Raw genomic sequence first — 17,709 nt, forward strand, 5'->3', positions numbered from 1 at the left:
TAATTTTAATTCAGTTAGTCAAAGTATTCAGGGTTCAGTTAAGAAACATTGGCATATTATCCAATCAGATCAGGATCTTCAGTTAACAAATTGTAGGCTTATGCCCAGCTACAAGCGTAACAAAAATTTACGTGACTATTTGGTTAAACCAGATGTTTCAAATATTGCTGAACAGTCTCCTCTTTTTGGTGTCAGAAAAGGTTGCTATAGGTGCACATGCACCACGTGCCAGTACCTTATACCAGGCAGCACGTTCCAACATCCCCATACTGGTCGGACATTTCATATACGGTACCGACTTTCTTGTACATCAAAATATGTGGTGTATCAGTTGGTGTGCCCCTGTGGACTGTCATATATAGGTAAAACAGAGCGAATGTTTAAGGAACGTATGACAGTCCACAGGTCGGCCATAAAAGCTGCTATATCCACGGGTAAAAGTGAACAGCCGGTAGCACGGCATTTTGCCGTGGCCCGACATTCCCTTGCATCTTTGAAATATAGGATGATTGACCAGGTACAACCTTCCCTCAGAGGGGGTAATCGAGGGCTGCAGCTCCTTAGAATGGAAACACAGTGGATCCAGCGTATGGATACTGTGTCACCTCGGGGCCTTAATGAGCATCTAGGGCTCAATTGTTTTATGTAATATGCTTAGATTTTTTTTGTTTGTTCATCAGTTTGTATTTTATTAAGATTAGTATGATCAATGTGTGGGGTGGTGCCACAGTGTTTCTCACTCGGTTTCTTGGTGTGAGTAACTTTATCCATTATTGCATATTACAATGGTTACCTGGTTGTGAACTTTATTTTAACAAGTTACATTGTCAGCAGTATTTGAGATCGTATAGATTGTTACATGCAGTATTTTATGTTCCGTTATGTTGTAGTCATGGTGATGGGCGCACAATTGATGACGTGAGGTTAGGATCGCGTCAGCGTCGTGGAGACGGGCGGTGGGACCACCTTCCGGTTCCACGATGATTTGCACAGGTGGTGATCATGGTATATAGGTGAGTTACTTTTTAATGTTTGTAAGCTTGAGAAAAATGCATAAAGCATTGAAACGTTGCTAAGGACTGACTGTCTCTGACTGCATCATTTAACAAGACGCCGTGAGTGCCGCTCATTGTTTTGTACATACTGCTGTTTATATGCGGACACCCGGTGCATGATTGCATAGCTGATGGGAGAGCCGGCACCATTTGTTTTTCTAGATACTAGCCTTACCGCAGACAGGCGGAGGGGCTACTTTGCAAGGCTCACCAGCGAGTTTGTTTTTATAATATCTACAGTTTCTCATCCTCCATTGGGCACCCCTGTTGTGGGGCCTTTCTGTGTTTCATCCAGTTGTCACACAAGGACAGACTGTTTATTTATTTTCTATACCTGCACGGGTTTTTTGTTACATTTTGACGACTAAACACGGACATTTGATTTCTGCTGTATATTTTCTATTATCACAATATGGCGACTGGTACTGGATATAGTGAAGTCTTGAGCGGTTTCATGCCACGTATTAGCCCCTTGGGGGTTACACATATGTACTCCGAATCAGAAGCGGAGGAGATCTTATATACAGCAGCCTTAGAAGACCAAGCAGAGGCACGTTCATTGGATATCATATACCGTAATTTGCTTAAACATAAACGCAAAGAAATAGATTTTCTTTATCATTGTCTATCATTGAGTGAGTACTATAGAGCTAAAAAAATCCCGCGGGGTTTAAGAATTGCCAACGCACCTACAATTGGTAGACATGATCCCATTTTCTGTAGAAAATGGGTAGGTATCATGAACCGCTGCTCAATGGATCTCATGCTGCTGATTATAGAGCAAAGTACTAAAGAAATGAACTTGGTAAAAGAAAAAATTTCCATCTTGGAAGCCGCACATAAAGTAGCTTTGGAAGCTGACTCTACCAATAATTGGTATGAAAAATTAAATAACCAGTTGCAGGCTTATAAAAGAGATCTCATTAAATTTAAAGCGGATAAAAAAATGAAAGTTGACCAAGACTATGAAAACAACAATGTCTATCGTTGGAATGACAATCCACGGCAGAGTTATAACCGCAAACCTTTTTTCCGCCGCCGCCAGGATAAGCGACAACAGGTTGACTCGTCTAATGAATATACTTCAACGGCTAGTGAATCTGACACGCAGTTGTTATCTTCCCAAACAAGTGGCCCTTTAGGTGCACAGACCAGAGCCAAGGCAAGAGACGACCTAGACACAGATTATACACCAGACGGGGCCAACAGTGGAGAAGGCAAAGGCAGGGGCAGAGGCCGAGGCAGGGGTACCAAACCCCCCAAAACGACGAAAGCCAAGTCAGCTCGATAATCAATCTTTCGGACTATGAGCTTAATGATATCGAGAAACAGGTCCTTAGCAAAGGACTATCCTTTGTACCTTTATCTAAACCCCAGCCCCTCCAATGGTCAATTGAGAAACATAAGTTGCATAGAACACTCAAATTAAAGGAGTTTTTTGCCAAATCAGTTCCCATTTCGTGTTCGGTGAAGGAGGACGTACCAATTAAAATTCCTGACAAGTTAAAGAAGATCTTGCCAAGATCAACTTTTGATCCCCAGTCGCATAATGCGTCAATTCGCACATTTATGCGTTTAGTCGAACAAGACTGTGATCCATTAATTAAACATCCCCCCTTGGTACGTGATAACTTGACCAGGGGTCAGCGAGAGGCTCTTATGGAACTAGCTGCGAATAAGAATCTCATATTCAGACCCGCCGATAAAGGCGGTGCCTTGGTGATACAGAACTTGCGAGACTATAAAGAGGAGATTGTCTCACAATTAAGTGATGGGGATACGTATCGTTTGTTACCCAATGACCCTACAGGTTTATATGTCAAGGAACTTACTAATTGTCTGGATACTGCAGTGGCGGAGGGGTTACTTCCTTTAGAAGTTAAAAATGCCCTTGTTCCATCTCACCCAGTGGTGCCACTGTTATACACGACACCAAAGATACATAAAAGGTTGCAGAGGCCCCCTGGTCGACCTATCATTTCGGCCAGGGGTTCTCTGTTTCAGCCTGTATCTATTTTTCTAGATGACATATTGCAGCCTTTTATACAACGCAAGCCTAGATATCTTCTTGATACCAGTACCTTACTTAGACGATTGGAAGCCATGCCACCATTACCCACTGATATAGTTCTCTGCACAATTGATGTGCAGAGCCTATATACAGTGATTCCACATACAGAAGGTCTGGCAGCTGTAGAGATGTTTCTTAATACACAGCCCGATTATGATGGTCCTGATATATCATTGTTTTTGAAATTACTTAAAATGACCCTATTAAAAAATTATTTTTTGTATGACGGCAAATATTATCTTCAATGCCGAGGGTGTGCGATGGGGTCCAGTGTGGCCCCATCGTATTCCAATATATATATGTTTGGTGTGGAGGAGGAGATATTTTTTGTTGATGCTGAAATATCATCTCATATCCAATTTTTTTGCAGGTATATTGATGACCTGCTTATTATATGGAAGGGCCCCCAAAATCTTTTGATAGATATCATTAATCAGCACAACTCCAAAATACACCCCATTAAATTTACTTTCACCATGGACCCTAAGAGTATCCAATTTTTGGATGTACAGATCTCCATAGTTGATAACAAGATCTCTACCTCCATCTACACTAAACCTACTGACCGAAATAATTTACTTCATTTTTCAAGTTGTCATCCCTTACCATTAAAAAGAGGATTGCCTTACTCGCAATTCTTGCGGGTCCAAAGAATTACGTCGGATCCAACATTAGCCAGAGAACAAATGTGTGTCATGTACCAGAGGTTTATCAACCGGGGTTATTGTCCTAAACTTCTGGATCAGGCACTAGATAAGGCATTGGCAATGGACCGACATATGTTACTTCAGCAGAGTAAGAAGTCCAATTTAGCAAGTGTTGTTCCATGGGTCAATAATTTTAATTCAGTTAGTCAAAGTATTCAGGGTTCAGTTAAGAAACATTGGCATATTATCCAATCAGATCAGGATCTTCAGTTAACAAATTGTAGGCTTATGCCCAGCTACAAGCGTAACAAAAATTTACGCGACTATTTGGTTAAACCAGATGTTTCAAATATTGCTGAACAGTCTCCTCTTTTTGGTGTCAGAAAAGGTTGCTATAGGTGCACATGCACCACGTGCCAGTACCTTATACCAGGCAGCACGTTCCAACATCCCCATACTGGTCGGACATTTCATATACGGTACCGACTTTCTTGTACATCAAAATATGTGGTGTATCAGTTGGTGTGCCCCTGTGGACTGTCATATATAGGTAAAACAGAGCGAATGTTTAAGGAACGTATGACAGTCCACAGGTCGGCCATAAAAGCTGCTATATCCACGGGTAAAAGTGAACAGCCGGTAGCACGGCATTTTGCCGTGGCCCGACATTCCCTTGCATCTTTGAAATATAGGATGATTGACCAGGTACAACCTTCCCTCAGAGGGGGTAATCGAGGGCTGCAGCTCCTTAAGATGGAAACACAGTGGATCCAGCGTATGGATACTGTGTCACCTCGGGGCCTTAATGAGCATCTAGGGCTCAATTGTTTTATGTAATATGCTTAGATTTTTTTTGTTTGTTCATCAGTTTGTATTTTATTAAGATTAGTATGATCAATGTGTGGGGTGGTGCCACAGTGTTTCTCACTCGGTTTCTTGGTGTGAGTAACTTTATCCATTATTGCATATTACAATGGTTACCTGGTTGTGAACTTTATTTTAACAAGTTACATTGTCAGCAGTATTTGAGATCGTATAGATTGTTACATGCAGTATTTTATGTTCCGTTATGTTGTAGTCATGGTGATGGGCGCACAATTGATGACGTGAGGTTAGGATCGCGTCAGCGTCGTGGAGACGGGCGGTGGGACCACCTTCCGGTTCCACGATGATTTGCACAGGTGGTGATCATGGTATATAGGTGAGTTACTTTTTAATGTTTGTAAGCTTGAGAAAAATACATAAAGCATTGAAACGTTGCTAAGGACTGACTGTCTCTGACTGCATCATTTAACAAGACGCCGTGAGTGCCGCTCATTGTTTTGTGTATATAATATATAATATATATAATATAATATATAATATATACTAATATATATATATATAATATATAATATATTTATATATATATATATATATGGAGTAAAAAGGTTCTCATGGGAGCCAATCAGCCTTTAGATTAATAATATTTAACAATATTTAAAAGGTTTTTATTTATACACAAATAAAAGGTACTTGTAACCTAAAAATTCGACATTGATACAATAGTCTAAAAATTCAGTAAAACGATTTCACAATCTTATACATAGACATTTTTAGTAGATATGAGGAATTTATAGTCAGGTAATCACAATCAGAACTTGAAAAGGACGTGTATCCAACCAGATGCTTGTGGTGGTGACTTTTTTGACCCAATACTGCGAAACCCAACGCGTTTCGTCCGTTAGGACTTCATCAGGGGTTTACAATCCGTTTTTGTGAGAAAATAATTTACCACTGGTTAGGACGGGATTAAATTCCTAATGCTACATCCAATCACATGTTCTTTTCAAATGATGTGGTGTCTAATTTCCTCAAGGAGAGTGAAACCTTATAATTCACCTCTGCTCCAATAAGTATCTCCAAAAAATGGGGTTCTTTTAGAGATCTCCAATCTTGAACCGCACTATTCCTTTTTCACAGGAACTAGCATAACTTCACAGCTGTGTTCCTGTGAAGTTATGCTAGTTCCTGTGAAAAAGGAATAGTGCGGTTCAAGATTGGAGATCTCTAAAAGAACCCCATTTTTTGGAGATACTTATTGGAGCAGAGGTGAATTATAAGGTTTCACTCTCCTTGAGGAAATTAGACACCACATCATTTGAAAAGAACATGTGATTGGATGTAGCATTAGGAATTTAATCCCGTCCTAACCAGTGGTAAATTATTTTCTCACAAAAACGGATTGTAAACCCCTGATGAAGTCCTAACGGACGAAACGCGTTGGGTTTCGCAGTATTGGGTCAAAAAAGTCACCACCACAAGCATCTGGTTGGATACACGTCCTTTTCAAGTTCTGATTGTGATTACCTGACTATAAATTCCTCATATCTACTAAAAATGTCTATGTATAAGATTGTGAAATCGTTTTACTGAATTTTTAGACTATTGTATCAATGTCGAATTTTTAGGTTACAAGTACCTTTTATTTGTGTATAAATAAAAACCTTTTAAATATTGTTAAATATTATTAATCTAAAGGCTGATTGGCTCCCATGAGAACCTTTTTACTCCATATCTATCTTTGATACCTTATCTGACAGAGGGTATTTCTTATTGGTTTGAGACTAGTGGTAAAGCGCAGAAAAGGGTTACCTCTTGTTTTGTAATATATATATATATATATATATATATATATACTAATTATACACTAATAATACACTACACTCTACTAATATTCCACACTCACTTATATATCGGTGTATAGCTTTGACCTCACAGGCTTGCAAAACCAACAATAGACATAGAGAATATGCTATATTAAATAATAACTGAATCCAATAAATATTGCCATGGTTTTTGGTTACAGAACAAGAATATACCAAAATATGAAGAAAAAAAAACATTGAAAAAAACAACATTGAATTCAGAAATAAAGCGGAAAAAACTAGGACACAAGAGTCAAGGTTGCTTACGTAAGAGACCTGGTTTCTTGCCATGGGAGAGATCACAGAAAATAAGGGTGCATGCCTCAGTGATATTTGACTTCTCTCCAGGTAGTGAACATTAGGGCTAATTCAGTAAAGATTGTAAAAAGTACAATTTAGAAAAACCTGCGATCAATCGCAAAATTGCGAAAGCACGCCCAATCAGAAAATCTGCAACACTAATTTAATGTTACAAAAAAAGTGGACTTATCAAATTTGCAAATTTTGCGATTAGATTTAAAAATCCGCATTTTTTGCGAAAAAACTTACACTTAGTCGCATTTTTTGCGTAAAGGTTTCTGATGTCACAATTTAATATCAGCCACACATAACATTGAGCCAACCATGCCTACTGCCAGGATGTGTCGAAAAAGAAGATGAGCTACTTCCGCTGGTGAATCCACAAACGCAGGAAGAAAAAGGAAAAAAATGTGTTTTTTTTTATGTTTAAAGTTTACATACATGACATATTAATGTTTCTTTGTTATTAATAACATTCCTTATGTTATTGTTTAATGTGAAAAAGTGGTGCATAATTAAAATGTCCACAAAATCATAAGGATTGTGGTGATGTTATTGAACATATGTTTCTTTGTCAAGGGAAAAAAAAAAAAACCTTACACATGTATGTGGGTATGAATTTTGAAGATAATAATTGTTTGTTGCTTTAAATCATAATAAAAAGCCATTAAACAAACAAAAAATAAAAAAAATTGCTTGTAAATGTTATTGTACATGTTTGTAGGAAAACAAGTGTGTTCTTGACAAACTTGCATTGTCATACCTCCCAACATGACCCTCTCCAGGAGGGACAGAATGCTCTGCTTCTGGACTCCCCTCTTAATGTATGATTGCCATCACCTGTGCTAAAACACCTTTCTTATTCATTAACCTGTTCAACATAGGTGATGGCAATTATACATTAAGAGGGAAGTCCAGAAGCAGAGCATTGTGTCCCTCTTGGAGAGGGTCATGTTGGGAGGTATGCATTGTTACTAACTTAAAAAATTATTAGGTTACTACTAGTGATGTGCACCGGACATTTTTCGGTTTTTGTGTTTTGGTTTTGGATTCGGTTCCGCGGCCGTGTTTTGGATTCGGACGCGTTTTGGCAAAACCTCACCGAAATGTTTTTGTCGGATTCGGGTGTGTTTTGGATTCGGGTGTTTTTTACAAAAAACCCTAAAAATAATTTTGATCCCATAGTTTTATTAACCTCAATAACCATAATTTCCACTCATTTCCAGTCTATTCTGAACACCTCACACCTCACAATATTATTTTTAGTCCTAAAATTTGCACCGAGGTCGCTGGATGGCTAAGCTAAGCGACACAAGTGGCCGACACAAAACCTGGCCCATCTAGGAGTGGCACTGCAGTGTCAGACAGGATGGCACTTCAAAAAAATAGTCCCCAAACAGCACATGATGCAAAGAAAAAAAGAGGTGCACCAAGGTCGCTGGATGGCTAAGCTAAGCGACCCAAGTGGCCGACACAAACACCTGGCCCATCTAGGAGTGGCACTGCAGTGTCAGACAGGATGGCACTTCAAAAAAATTGTCCCCAAACAGCACATGATGCAAAGAAAAAAAGAGGCGCACCAAGGTCGCTGTGAGACTAAGCTAAGCGACACAAGTGGCTGACACAAACACCTGGCCCATCTAGGAGTGGCACTGCAGTGTCAGGCAGGATGGCACTTCAAAAAAATTGTCCCCAAACAGCACATGATGCAAAGAAAAAAAGAGGCGCACCAAGGTCGCTGTGAGACTAAGCTAAGCGACACAAGTGGCCAACACAAACACCTGGCCCATCTAGGAGTGGCACTGCAGTGTCAGGCAGGATGGCACTTCAAAAAAATAGTCCCCAAACAGTACATGATGCAAAGAAAAAAAGAGGCGCACCAAGGTCGCTGTGTGACTAAGCTAAGCGACACAAGTGGCCGACACAAACACCTGGCCCATCTAGGAGTGGCACTGCAGTGTCAGGCAGGATGGCACTTCAAAATAATAGTCCCCAAACAGCACATGATGCAAAGAAAAAAAGAGGCGCATAAAAGAGATGGATAGTATACTTAATGAAGTGATCACAAGCGCTGAGTTGGTTCAGAGCTACTCTGAAACTGCACAAACTGTTTTTGCAGAGCTGGGCTGCACAAGCGTTTGCACTTCTGCTAAGCTAAAATACACTCCCCAATGGGCGGCGGCATAGCGTTTGCACAGCTGCTAAACTAGCTAGCGAGCGAACAACTCGGAATGATCCCCTATGTCGTGAAAGGTGCACACTTTAGTTAGTCAATATAAATACAAATTACCTCTGTCATCACCAGAGAAGTAATGGGAGTCTTTCAATTCTCTACACTAATAATACACTAATACTAATATATACTAATATATATTATATAATATATAATATATATAATATAATATATAATATATACTAATATATATATATATAATATATAATATATTTATATATATATATATATATATATATATACTAATTATACACTAATAATACACTACACTCTACTAATATTCCACACTCACTTATATATCGGTGTATAGCTTTGACCTCACAGGCTTGCAAAACCAACAATAGACATAGAGAATATGCTATATTAAATAATAACTGAATCCAATAAATATTGCCATGGTTTTTGGTTACAGAACAAGAATATACCAAAATATGAAGAAAAAAAAACATTGAAAAAAACAACATTGAATTCAGAAATAAAGCGGAAAAAACTAGGACACAAGAGTCAAGGTTGCTTACGTAAGAGACCTGGTTTCTTGCCATGGGAGAGATCACAGAAAATAAGGGTGCATGCCTCAGTGATATTTGACTTCTCTCCAGGTAGTGAACATTAGGGCTAATTCAGTAAAGATTGTAAAAAGTACAATTTAGAAAAACCTGCGATCAATCGCAAAATTGCGAAAGCACGCCCAATCAGAAAATCTGCAACACTAATTTAATGTTACAAAAAAAGTGGACTTATCAAATTTGCAAATTTTGCGATTAGATTTAAAAATCCGCATTTTTTGCGAAAAAACTTACACTTAGTCGCATTTTTTGCGTAAAGGTTTCTGATGTCACAATTTAATATCAGCCACACATAACATTGAGCCAACCATGCCTACTGCCAGGATGTGTCGAAAAAGAAGATGAGCTACTTCCGCTGGTGAATCCACAAACGCAGGAAGAAAAAGGAAAAAAATGTGTTTTTTTTTATGTTTAAAGTTTACATACATGACATATTAATGTTTCTTTGTTATTAATAACATTCCTTATGTTATTGTTTAATGTGAAAAAGTGGTGCATAATTAAAATGTCCACAAAATCATAAGGATTGTGGTGATGTTATTGAACATATGTTTCTTTGTCAAGGGAAAAAAAAAAAAAACCTTACACATGTATGTGGGTATGAATTTTGAAGATAATAATTGTTTGTTGCTTTAAATCATAATAAAAAGCCATTAAACAAACAAAAAATAAAAAAAATTGCTTGTAAATGTTATTGTACATGTTTGTAGGAAAACAAGTGTGTTCTTGACAAACTTGCATTGTCATACCTCCCAACATGACCCTCTCCAGGAGGGACAGAATGCTCTGCTTCTGGACTCCCCTCTTAATGTATGATTGCCATCACCTGTGCTAAAACACCTTTCTTATTCATTAACCTGTTCAACATAGGTGATGGCAATTATACATTAAGAGGGAAGTCCAGAAGCAGAGCATTGTGTCCCTCTTGGAGAGGGTCATGTTGGGAGGTATGCATTGTTACTAACTTAAAAAATTATTAGGTTACTACTAGTGATGTGCACCGGACATTTTTCGGTTTTTGTGTTTTGGTTTTGGATTCGGTTCCGCGGCCGTGTTTTGGATTCGGACGCGTTTTGGCAAAACCTCACCGAAATGTTTTTGTCGGATTCGGGTGTGTTTTGGATTCGGGTGTTTTTTACAAAAAACCCTAAAAATAATTTTGATCCCATAGTTTTATTAACCTCAATAACCATAATTTCCACTCATTTCCAGTCTATTCTGAACACCTCACACCTCACAATATTATTTTTAGTCCTAAAATTTGCACCGAGGTCGCTGGATGGCTAAGCTAAGCGACACAAGTGGCCGACACAAAACCTGGCCCATCTAGGAGTGGCACTGCAGTGTCAGACAGGATGGCACTTCAAAAAAATAGTCCCCAAACAGCACATGATGCAAAGAAAAAAAGAGGTGCACCAAGGTCGCTGGATGGCTAAGCTAAGCGACCCAAGTGGCCGACACAAACACCTGGCCCATCTAGGAGTGGCACTGCAGTGTCAGACAGGATGGCACTTCAAAAAAATTGTCCCCAAACAGCACATGATGCAAAGAAAAAAAGAGGCGCACCAAGGTCGCTGTGAGACTAAGCTAAGCGACACAAGTGGCTGACACAAACACCTGGCCCATCTAGGAGTGGCACTGCAGTGTCAGGCAGGATGGCACTTCAAAAAAATTGTCCCCAAACAGCACATGATGCAAAGAAAAAAAGAGGCGCACCAAGGTCGCTGTGAGACTAAGCTAAGCGACACAAGTGGCCAACACAAATACCTGGCCCATCTAGGAGTGGCACTGCAGTGTCAGGCAGGATGGCACTTCAAAAAAATAGTCCCCAAACAGTACATGATGCAAAGAAAAAAAGAGGCGCACCAAGGTCGCTGTGTGACTAAGCTAAGCGACACAAGTGGCCGACACAAACACCTGGCCCATCTAGGAGTGGCACTGCAGTGTCAGGCAGGATGGCACTTCAAAATAATAGTCCCCAAACAGCACATGATGCAAAGAAAAAAAGAGGCGCATAAAAGAGATGGATAGTATACTTAATGAATGACGACACAGAGGTAGGTACAGCAGTGGCCTTTCGTACTGCTATAGTATACTGGTGGTCACTGTGTCAGCAAACTGCAAAACTAAAATGCACCACAGGTATAGAATGTAGATGGATAGTATACTTAATGAATGACGACACAGAGCTAGGTACAGCAGTGGCCTTCCGTACTGCTATATATAGTATACTGGTGGTCACTGTGTCAGCAAACTGCAAAACTAAAATGCACCACAGGTATAGAATGTAGATGGATAGTATACTTAATGACGACACAGAGGTAGGTACAGCAATGGCCTTCCGTACTGCTATATATAGTATACTGGTGGTCACTGTGTCAGCAAACTGCAAAACTAAAATGCACCACAGGTATAGAATGTAGATGGATAGTATACTTAATGACGACACAGAGGTAGGTACAGCAGTGGCCTACTGTACCGTAATGCTATATATTATATACTGGTGGTCACTGGTCAGCAAAACTCTGCATATTACTCCTCATATATAATATTATACTGGTGGTCCCCAGTCCCCACAATAAAGCAGCACACTGAGCACAGATATGGAGTGTTTTTCAGGCAGACAACGTATACTGGTGGTCACTGTCAGCAAAACTCTGCACTGTACTCCTGCTATATAATACAGCTGCTCCCCAGTCCCCACAATTAGGCAGTGTGAGCACAGATATATGCAGCACACTGTGAGCACAGATATGGAGCGTATTTTTCAGACAGAGAACGGATAACTGGTGGTCACTGATCAGCAAAACTCTGCACTGTACTCCTCCTATATACAGCTGCTCCCCAGCCCTCCCCACAATTAAGCAATAGTGCACAACACAATCAAGTTTAACAATAACGGAGAGGACGCCAGCCACGTCCTCTCCCTAACATTTCCAATGCACGAGTGAAAATGGCGGCGACGCGTGGCTGCTTATATAGAATCCGAATCTCGCGAGAATCCGACAGCGGGATGATGACGTTCGGGCGCGCTCGGGTTACCCGAGCCATACGGGAGAATCCGAGTATGGCTCGGACTCGTGTAAAAAGGGTGAAGTTCGGGGGGGTTCGGTTTCCGAGAAACCGAACCCGCTCATCACTAGTTACTACTAACATATATTTTAGAGTAGTACATGTGTTAAATAGTTTAAAGCTCCCTTACATGTTGATAAATTTCAATGCAGCTGAATAAACTGCATTGTGGTCTCCACTGAGCTGCTTCGGCTGGTTGTAATGAAGCAATGATTGCAGTATACATCGAACATTCTACAACTGAGGTCAGCTTGTGCAGATTTTAAGGTTGACCTGTAGTCACTCAGAAACTGCACACCATAAATGTGCGTTCAGTTGCAAAAAATGCGTATGCTCCGCCTATCTAAAATCTGCATACGCCCACAACATGCCCTTGCTCATAGTTTTTGTGAGTCCAGCCCTTTAGTACACCCCCTACGTGCCTAGTTTTTGTAGTGCGTATGCAGAAGTTGTATTTTTCATCTCAGAATTTTATTTTTGTCTCAGAATTAACGTATTTTCGCAATTTTTGTGATTTTTGCAGTTTTGCTTTCCTTGTTGAATTAGTCCCTTTGTTTGTTGTTTGCACCTCATAGTCCAGCTGGCAGTTACTCCAAACCCCCAGTCTTGTGGTTCAACTCTCTTGCTCCTGGACATTTAATGAGTCACTAACTGTTTCCCAATAGATAGGGGTGTTGGGACAGCCCAGATAGATACAAAAATCTTTTAGAGGTAATGTTCTCTTAACCTCCTCAAGATTTAAACTTCTTGACCTGATCTGAAAGATCTGGTTATTTAGGGAGTGAAGCATTAAGCTTTAGCACACAAAAGTAAATGACTGGTATGAGATCATTATCTCATTCCCTGACTCCAAATAAGAGTTTAAACTCTCCTCCCAAGTCATTATCAGGACACAGCATATCAGCCATTTTGAGACACAAAATCAAGTTACATCTAGGCAAACAGAATACATTTATTTTATACATACAACTTACATAAAATATAAATTCTGGTATTTCTGAGTGTAATCACTACACTTCCTAAAGATAGGTGCATGGGGACTGGGATGCATGTCACAGTCTTACTAGTGCACCACTGAGTACCTCCTCAATTTGCCATGAGAGTCCATCACTGCACTCTTTCTACACTGGATAGTAAAATTGTACTGCTGCAAGGTAAGGTTCCACCTTAACAGTTTTTCATTATCTCCAGAGTCTCTTTTAATCCATAAGAGTGGATTGTGGTCTATAATCATGGTGACATCTCTTCCATACAATTGCCAAACATTTCTTCTCAATGGTATCAGAAGCCAAGTCCCAGGAAAGCAGTTTCTTACCTAAGAAAATGATGGGATGTTCCACCCCCTGCTTACTGAGCTTACTGAGCCCAGCACTTAACCCATAAAGAGACATCAGTCTGTACTATGAACCTCCTTTTGAAATCTTTGGACTGCAGCACTGGTAGCTGATGTAGAGCTGACTTCAAAGCCATACATGCCTTCTCACAGTCCTCTGTCCAATTGACCACCTCCAGTACTTACTTTTTTGTTAAATCTGTCAGGGGCTTGGCTAGTGTGCTGTTGTGGGGTAAACCTTTCGGGTAGTACCCAGCAGTATCTAAAAAGACATTAGCTGTTTTTTAGTCTGAGAAGTTCAGATTAATTTCTAATAAATATTTAAAATGCCAGCGCTAATACGTGCTGCGGATGCAAGGCACATCTTATTACCATATACGATAAAAGTGCACTGTACATAGCAAACACTACATCCCTTAAGAGAAAACAAGTACACGCACACATATTGTCTGAGTTCCAAAACTCATTGATGTATATATTTGATATTAAAAGGATATGTATACAATATAACACATGTACAATATATATATATATATATATATATATTGGGTAGTGGGAGTATGGCGCCACAGGTGTATGTGAAATAGATTAATATAAAACAACAAAATCAGACACTCCTTAAATAATTCAAGGCGTCAGCTAACCCTTAAGTATTAGGCAGGGATAAACTGCCTTAGATAAACAATGCAAAAAAAAGGGGGATAAGGGTTTCAGCGACCAACGGTGTCTAGTAAAATATGATAAATATGAGGAGACTTACTGGATACGTATAAAATAACAATATATTTATTTATACAAAAATAAAACCAAGGTATAATATAAAACCAACTATAATGAATGTCAGGGTGGGTTAAAAAGCCGGAGGACGTATGTTATTAATTAATAACAGATAAAAGGATTACTAAAAAAAAATACATATAATAAAAAGGCAATAAATGGTAAAATATCCAATAAAAGAGTGCTGCTTATCTTTTTAAAAAGTGGAGAGTCAATGGAGGTACACCCAACGCGTTTCGTCACTCAGACTTCATCAAGGGGTATGGGACTAGTGAACAGGCACTCTTATTTATAGCACATGTAATTAAGAATGGATAATTGTGACATCACTTCCTGTAAGGACTGATACTATTGCTCCATGTAAGTTTGTTAACACAGGCATAAGAAAGACGTAGTATACTAAATGGCAACCTCATAGAACTTATTAAAAAGAAAAAACGAGTTTTAGAATATATAAAACATTAGAAAATCAGTCCGGGGACGGGCCCGACGTCACTTCCGCCCCACTTCCTTTGTAGGAGTCTTCTTATTGCGCGTGCGCATGAGCGCCACGCTTCCGGTCAGTGGATGAGTGTGTTTACGTTTCTCTGCCCCGCTTCCGCTATTGCCGTCGCGTCACTTCCGGTCGCGAACAGGATCCTCATCTGTAGCGTGTATAGGCTGGGCAGCTTGTCAATCATCGCGGCGGCCATTTTATAGACGATTTTGATATCTGGGACATGTAGCAGTGCTAGATTTCACTCTTTGACAGCTGGAATTGTCATCTATTATCAATCATTACTGCGGCCATTTTGTTGAAGTCTTTGACATCCGGTGAATATAACAGTGCAGAATTCCATTTTGGAAACAGCGTACATATATAAAAGTAGAAATAAAGAAATGCATATGTTAGTGTCTATTTTATTAAAAGATTTTTAATTATCATATTGTGATCTAATACTTTATATTGGGGGAGTCAGGTAATAATGTAAATGGCAATTGTTGCAGAAACGTGATGTTTCTACCCATATATCAAGGTGGAGAATACAGGTTAATTGTGGAGTTAATTCATATATTATATTTACACTAGTCGCTTTGTAGCATAAAAATATTTTAAATCCATTTTGGGCTTGAGGAGTAATAAATAACAATGTACCCGTCATATAGGCATAAGATTGAGGATAATTTTAGAAATGGTGGTAGTCGGTGAAGATATATAAATTTAAACTGATATCCGACATTAGTTACGTGCATATGTGCTAGATAGTGTGGAATCATATTAAAGAGGATAAAACCAGTGAAAAAATGAAAATAATCAGTCATGTACTAATTCCTAGTGACATATATAGATAGTGCATGTGTGTATGACTGATTGTGAAGATTAATAATGTGCTTAATTAATTATTATTATTATAAATTACTGTGCAGTGATGATTTAACCGTGTATAAATATATTAGTATTATTCGGAGCCTGACAAGGCTCGCTCTTATACAGTACCCAATATTCGCAAGTAGTTACCCACTTGTTACTGATTGGGCCCAACACTGCTTAGCTTCCAAGATCGGACGGGATTGGGCGTAAGACCAGTGCGGTATGACTGTACCATATAGTGAAATTAGTCAGGCACATACTATTAAAGATTTTTATTAGGATAATTAGCAACTATATACAGTGTTTTACATATAGTGATAATCGGAAAAATAAATCCGATGAAGTGAATCGTGCTTGGAAAAGGAAGAAGTAGCTTGTCTGTATATATATATATATATATATATTTATATTGTTACAGAGTACAATTTCATAGGAAGCACTTGTTACAAAAGAATCCATAAAGTTACAGTCAGCATACAATTACCATCTCCCTCAATGCACTCTATGCTCCATTTCCTCCATCTCTCCCTTTCTCTCAATGCTCACAGTAGCAGAGTAACAGCAAAATTAGAACTTCTTGTGAGTCTGCAATCAGCTATACACTGTGTATGTTGGGGAAGTACATGTCTACTGTTATTGGTCAGGGGAGGGAACATTCTCATTCATGATGAGTCATTGGTCTGTGTGAGGGCTTTTGTTCTAGGTTGCTGGAGTTAGGTGCCGCGGTCCGCGGCGCCGCTCGGTCTGCTTCCGAGCGACGCTCACGGCCGCCGCACCTCCCTTCCTGCCCACCCGGCGCCTAGCAACGCCAGGACGCCATGAGCGCTGAGCCGCCGGTCCCTGGCAACGCCAGGACGCCGTGCGCGCTGAGCCGCCGGGTCCCTGGCAACGCTGGGACGCCTTGCGCACGTAGCCGCCGGACCCTTAGCAACGGGGACGCCACAGACGAACCGCATTCCCCGTTGCTTCCTATCAATCAATACACCTGTTAGCTCTGGTCGTGCAGCAGGGCAGCTGCACAACATTACTAATTAAGCTTCGCTGCAGCTATTGGAGGGCTCCCTGTTATATTCTCCCTCACTACCTGGCACAGACGCCGGTGATAGCTTCCTGTATGCTGTTCCTGCCTTGTAACGTCTGTTCCTGGTCAGCCGTATCTGGTCGATCCTGCTCCCTGTGCTCCTGAGTCCTGGAGTTCTGAAGCCGGTCCTGGGAATCCTTCCTGTTCAAGTGAACCTGTTGCAGTCATCTGGGGGTTCTCGTTTGTTGGGGTTCTCTCCCGGTTTCGTGAGTAGCAGCTTCTGCTGTGTGTTGCGGCCTAGGCCGCTTAGTCCTTTTGGTACTTTTTGTATTGGTGGTTTTTGCGGAGGTTTCCGCTTTTCACTGTCCTCCCCGGAACTCGGCGGTGCCGTGTGGGGGAGTGGACAGTGATATCTTTTGTTGTTCTTTTCCTTTGGCGGCGTGCCGCACATAAATTTAGTTTTAGGGTAGTTAGTAGCCCCTAGCTTCTGTTTGCTTTAGTTAGAGGTCCCCTTGTTATTATCCTGTCTCGGTTCACGCTTTGTCTCACGCTAAGACCTGGGGGCATCGGAGTTGGGCAGACCTAATCCGCCCTTC

At 40.2% G+C, this 17,709-nt stretch overlaps 1 pseudogene; it reads right to left on the bottom strand.

The window, feature by feature from the left end:
* Nucleotides 1-16,206: 16,206 nt before the first annotated feature.
* Nucleotides 16,207-16,326, bottom strand: LOC134930415 (5S ribosomal RNA; annotated as a pseudogene).
* Between the last annotated feature and the right edge of the window lie 1,383 nt (nt 16,327-17,709).

Source organism: Pseudophryne corroboree, chromosome 5, assembly GCF_028390025.1.
Source record: "Pseudophryne corroboree isolate aPseCor3 chromosome 5, aPseCor3.hap2, whole genome shotgun sequence".
NCBI lineage: Eukaryota > Metazoa > Chordata > Amphibia > Anura > Myobatrachidae > Pseudophryne > Pseudophryne corroboree.